At 47.7% G+C, this 6,000-nt stretch overlaps 1 pseudogene; it reads right to left on the reverse strand.

The window, feature by feature from the left end:
• Nucleotides 1-2,330: 2,330 nt before the first annotated feature.
• Nucleotides 2,331-2,424, reverse strand: LOC116565093 (annotated as a pseudogene).
• Nucleotides 2,425-6,000: the final 3,576 nt, after the last annotated feature.

A 6,000-nucleotide genomic window follows, 5' to 3' on the forward strand; every position in this document is an offset into this window, starting at 1 on the left:
TGTGGAGATTGGGGAGGGCAGTCCAGGCAAAGAATTGTGCACACAATGGCACAGTGTAGGGTGTGACTTGAGAATGGTGGGTGGTTCTCCGATCTGTGACCAGATCAGAGAAGGTAAGTGGTTGGGGGATAGTAAGAATCTGAAGAGTTAGGCACAGGCCTGATACAATGGGTCCGTGATGCTACCAAGCTAACAGTCATCAACTGTCACATTTCTAATAATACTTTGTGAAAGGAAGGAGAAGATAAATGCAAGTTCCTACATGGAGACTACTGCTCTATAGATAGTAAGTCTAAGCTTCATGATCATGCTGGGAAGTAGATATTTAGAGAGGGGGAAACTGAGGTTCAGAGTCGTTGAAGTAATGTATCCAAGCTCATATAGCTAGAAAGTAATCCACTGAGAATCAAATCTGGGTTTGCCTGATCCAAAGCTAGTGCTTTGAGGCAGGGCCTTCATACTTACCTATTCCACCTGTTGCCTCATGAAAACATTCCTCTTTCCTGCTCCTGTGTTCAAGGAAGTTATGTGTCATGTTCCACTACCAGCAAATTAACAGGAAGGGTGGTTTTCATACAATCTGAGGAATTGAGACTCACTGGGGTGCTCTTTTTGGTTCTAGAATTCAAGATCATGGAAAACTGCCAGAAGGACATGGGTCTTGTCCTCTCCCAAATGGTCCCATAGCTAGTCTGGCCAGCCTGAGCCATCTAAGTGAGGGACATGGTCAAGGACCGCAACTCAGCTTAAGAAGGTAATGGGAATTTACATGCAGAAAACCCCAAGGTACTCCCATCTGCTGTGCATTTATGCTCCAGTTAAGCCCCAGAGGATCATATTTTGAGGTGCCTCTTAAGTCAGGAAATGGGATGGACTAACGTTTATTATTTGTGATAGGGTGCCTAAGGGAGAAGGCTCAGAAATGCTGTCTCCTTAGCTGGAAGTGACAAAATGAGACCCGAGACATTTTGGTTTTTGCACCACAAAACCTTTCTCTGGGGAATGAGAGACCAGATCTGAGTACATGAGCTTTGGAGAAGTGATAGATTCTTTCCTGAAACTGAGGTTCAAACACATGTTGTCTTATCCAAGCTTGTCAGATGGAAAGACAGAGTCAAGATGGGAACCCAAGTATTATGACTCCTGGCTTTTCTTACTGCACAAAGCAGAATACACTTACCTAATTAGAGCACTAAAAACTGTTTACTCACTTAACGGCTTGCAATTTTTTTTTTTTTTTTTTTAGACAGAGTCTCAGTCTGTTGCCAGGCTAGAGTGCAGTGGCATGATCTCGGCTCACTGCAACCTCCACCTCCCGGGTTCAAGAGATTCTCCTGCCTCAGCCTCCCAAGTAGCTGGGATTTCAGGTGCGCACCACCACGCCCAGCTAGTTTTTGTATTTTTAGTAGAGACGGGGGTTTCACCATGCTGGCCAGGATGGTCTCGATCTCTTGACCCGTGATCTGCCTGCCTCGGCCTCCCAAAGTGCTGGGATTACAGGCGTGAGCCACTGCGCTCAGCCAGAGAAACATCAAATTTTTACAACCAGAGGAGACAGGAATGTCATCTAGTCCAATTACTTCATTTATAGATGAGAACACTTAGGCTCAGAATAGGAAACTGACTTGCTGAGGTCACAATAATTTTAGCAGTAGAGGTTGGTCTAGGTCACAGATCGGCTGGCTGTGGTCAGCACTGACAGCTCTTTCCACGAATTTTTAATATTAGGTTCCACTGACTGTGACATATATCTGTATTTTTATCTATACCTACACTTATATCTACACACATATTCCACAGACTATGATCACCACCACCATCACCCATGCCCACACACTCATGTGTGAACCAAGAGGTAATCAATCACTCACGTAGCTTTATTTATTTATTTATTTTCATTTTTTATTTTTTGAGACAGCCTCATTCTGTTACCCAGGCTGGAGTGCAGTGGTGCTATCTTGGCTCACCACAACCTCTGCCTCCTGGGTTCAAGCGATTCTCCTGCCCTAGCCTCCTGAGTAGCTGGGACTGCAAGCACGCACCACTACGCCCGGCTAATTTTTGTATCTTTAGTGGAGACAGGGTTTTGCCATGTTGGCCAGGTTGGTCTCAAACTTCTGACCTTAGGTGATCCACCTGCCTCAGCCTCCCAAAGTGCTGGAATTATGGGAGTGAGCCACCATGCCTGGCCACCTCCTTACCCTTAGACCGGTGTACCTTTCCAATTTCATAAAGGGGATAAAACTGTCTCTTAATTTTAAAGCATTTAAAAGCAACCAGTGGAAGAAATTCCCCGGATATTTGCTGCCTGTTTTTCTTTCTCTTTTTCACTTCAGACAGGTAATGTGCTGATGACAGTGTCTTCAGGGTCTGAGGGAGGCACCTCTCAAAACCCAGTCATCACACTTACAAACTACAAAAGCTCTTTCTTGGTACTTTTCTTATTTGAAAGTCTCTACATTTTGGGGACTTAGAAATTCAGAATGGAGAGCTGTAGATGAAGAAACTGAGGCTCAAAGAAATTAATTAATCTGCCTCCCTGAAATGTCCTCAGCAAACCCTGCCCATTCTTCCAGGCCCAGCTGATCCCGTCCTCCTCCTCAGCCAGAGTGGTGCTCAGGAAGCCCTGAAGGGTGAATGCATGTTTGAACATTACCTGGCAGCGTCTGCCTGCAGAAGCTCCAGGGAAGGAGGAGGAGTTGCTGAAGATACTGATTTCATAATTAGGCCTCAGAGGAAGAGGCTCTTAACACCATCTTTCCTGAAGATCAGAATCAGTGCTTATCCCACCACGGAGGGAGACCCTGTCAAAGTGAGAGAGGTTCATTCCCTCTCCTGGGTGAGGGGCTGGGATTCCCTCTGTCTGTGAGTATGGGACTGATTAAAAGGGAGGCTGGCTGAGTGCCCTGAACAAATCATTTCCAGCCACAGCACCCGAGGGACACTGCAGGAATGCAGGGCAGAACACAAACGCATCCTTCCTGCTGGGCCTGTCTCAGAAGAGAAAGTCGTGTCAGATCCAGAGAAGGGAGCTCCTGGCAGAACAGTGGGCTGAACGGCGGTAATCCCAGGAGAGCAGAGTGCAGGTCTCCTCTGAGGCTCCATGAAGTAACCCATTCAGGAAGAGATGGGAAACAGCCTCTGCTCAATTTAATGGGAGCAAGTCTTGGCCACCTCCCAGAAAAGGAGATGGGAAAAGAGTGGGCCCCAGGCCTTTTCTTCCATGGGGCAGAACAGCCTGAGGAGGCTTTGCTGCTGCCCAGATAGGAGATGGCCATGGGGCCATATATATTCCTGCAGTGAAATAAATGGGGGCCCCATTTTGACAAGAGTGGAGATTCCTATCACAGAGAGTGCAGGAAATCTGCTTAGCATTTGAGGAACTTCGGGAAAAGTCGAATGAATCAGGGCCCGTAAAACCAGGATCCACACTTAGATCCCACAACCTCACGGTCCCCCTTTCCTCAGGGGTCCCAGAGCTCCCCTCTGGCTGAGCCTAGCAGAAGCCAGGGAGCCACTCGAGGTCAGCCTCTTGGGTGGAGAGTGGATCGGGGGCATACATTGAAGCTGGCAGGCACAGCTCAGCAAATGGAGCCAAATTGTGGAGGCCTTGAAAGCCAAGCTCAGCTTGTACTTTATTCATGGAAAAATAAAAACTGAGTGACATAAAGACAAAAATCTATATTGAAGGAGACTTTAATTTGGGGTTGTAGAAGATACCCGCCACTCACCATGGGTGAACCAAAGTCCCGTGTCCATGTACAGCCCAGAGGACATGTCTGCCCCTTCTCCTCTCTTCTGTGGCCCAGAGAATTTGCGTCCCAAAGGAAACTATTGGGAAGAAGCCAGCAAACGACAATGTGAAGGTGAAGGGGCAGAACACCACCACCATGGACATGACCACTCTGATGTAATCAGAGGCTGCAGCGAGTCCGAGGATGCTGTTAGCAGCCCTGGTACCCTGAGTGTCCGAGGTGCACCCACCCTCCTCCACGCTGTAGTTGAGGCCCTGTCTTCTTGTTTCTGCCTCACTCAGTCAACTCCCAGAGGCAGCTCTGCATGGCCAGTGTTAGCTGCACAAACAGTATCAAAGGGCCCTCCTGCCCTTGGAAGACAGAAGCCCACATTTGGGGTGGAGTCACCAGAACAGAATCCTGTGTTGACTCTTCTGTGACTGTCCTGGGTAATTGAAATCTTGGATCTTTCCCTAGGTCTTTCCCTGTTCCGTTGGATCCTGAGATTGCAGAGTGACCTTTCCTCTTCTCATCCCATCAACGCTTTCCTTGATGATCTCCCCCACACTTTGTCCTCTGCCCACAAACGCGGACTCCTAGATCTGCTGTTGCCTCCAGCCAGCTGGCTCTCCGCGGATCCTTTCATCCAACTTCCTATTACGCACCACAGCTCAGGTGTTCCAAAAATACTTTAAAGGCCATATATTCAAGACCACACTCACTAAATCCTGACAATCTTCTGTTTACAATAGTGCTCAGATCTGTTGTTTTCCCTTCTCTCTCCTCATCACTCCGGTGTGTAGGCTCCTATTACCTCCGGTCCAGACCATTGTCTTGACCGCCTCTAGCAAGACCTGTTGCAGCCACTCTGCTCGGCTCCCTGCCTTCTAATCCATCCCGCTCACAGTGCCATGGTGAGAGTCCTAAAACAGCGTGTCCCTCTCAGCACAACACCTTCTGGGGCTCTCTGTCACCTTAGAAATGGAATCCAAACCTCTCAGCCTGGCCATTTTTATTCTGTAGTCAGGCATGCATGTGGTATTGCAGTCACTTTAAAATATAAAATTATATATTTGCCCCCAAACAACTTCTCCCCACTCCCCATTAGACAGTGAAGTTCTCAGGGAGGAGACAGGGCCGGGTGCACAACTGGCACACAGGAAATGCTCGCTCAGTGAATGAGCACTTTTACCTTCGTCTCTCTACTTCTGTCTCCAACCCACCCTCCCCATCAGGCTAGTCAAACCACGTGCTCACTGCTCACCCACGTGCCCAAATTCACCTCTTGTCCGTGCTGTTCACATGTGCCCCACTGAGGGCTTTCTTCCCTGGCCCCTCCTGCCACGCTTTTCCGGCCTCTGCCCACATGTGTATGTGGGAACACAGGCATGCACACATGCACATGTCACATATAGACTGCGTACACACCACATACATATTAGATGTCAAATTAACATAAAAACATAAAACACACAGACCACATATCTATGTGCACATGCCTCACATACACTGCACACACACCCCACACACATATGCACATACTGCATACAACAGAGACCACATATGTGTGCATGCTACGTATACACTACACACATACCACACACACACACACATACACACACTATATATAACACACAGACCACAATGTATGTGAACATACCACATATACACTGCACACACACCACACACATATGCACACGCTGCAGGCAACACACAGGCCACATACATATGTGCATATGCCACATATACACTGTACACACACCACACACATATGCACACGCTGCAGGCAACACACAGACCACATACACATGTGCATATACCACATATGCACTGTAAACACACACCACACTCCACACACACTACATACTACACATGACACTGCATGTACACACCACACACATATGCACACACTGCATACAACATACAGGCCACATACATATGTGCATATGCCACATATACACTGTATACACACCACACACACATATGCACACACAGCAGGCAACACACAGACCACATACACATGTGCATATACTACATATACACTGTAAACACACACCATACTCCACACACACTACATACTACACATGACACTGCACGTACACACCACACACATGCATACATACCACACACAGCACATCCACGAACACATACATGCTGCTTTGTCTATGAAGGCTTTCTTGCGCACACACACGGCTTTGTCTATGAAGGCTTTCTTGCACCACACACACTGCTTTGTCTATGAAGGCTTTCTTGCACACACACACTG

Source organism: Sapajus apella, unplaced genomic scaffold (assembly GCF_009761245.1).
Source record: "Sapajus apella isolate SASKATOON/1434 unplaced genomic scaffold, GSC_monkey_1.0 scaffold38, whole genome shotgun sequence".
Taxonomy (NCBI): domain Eukaryota; kingdom Metazoa; phylum Chordata; class Mammalia; order Primates; family Cebidae; genus Sapajus; species Sapajus apella.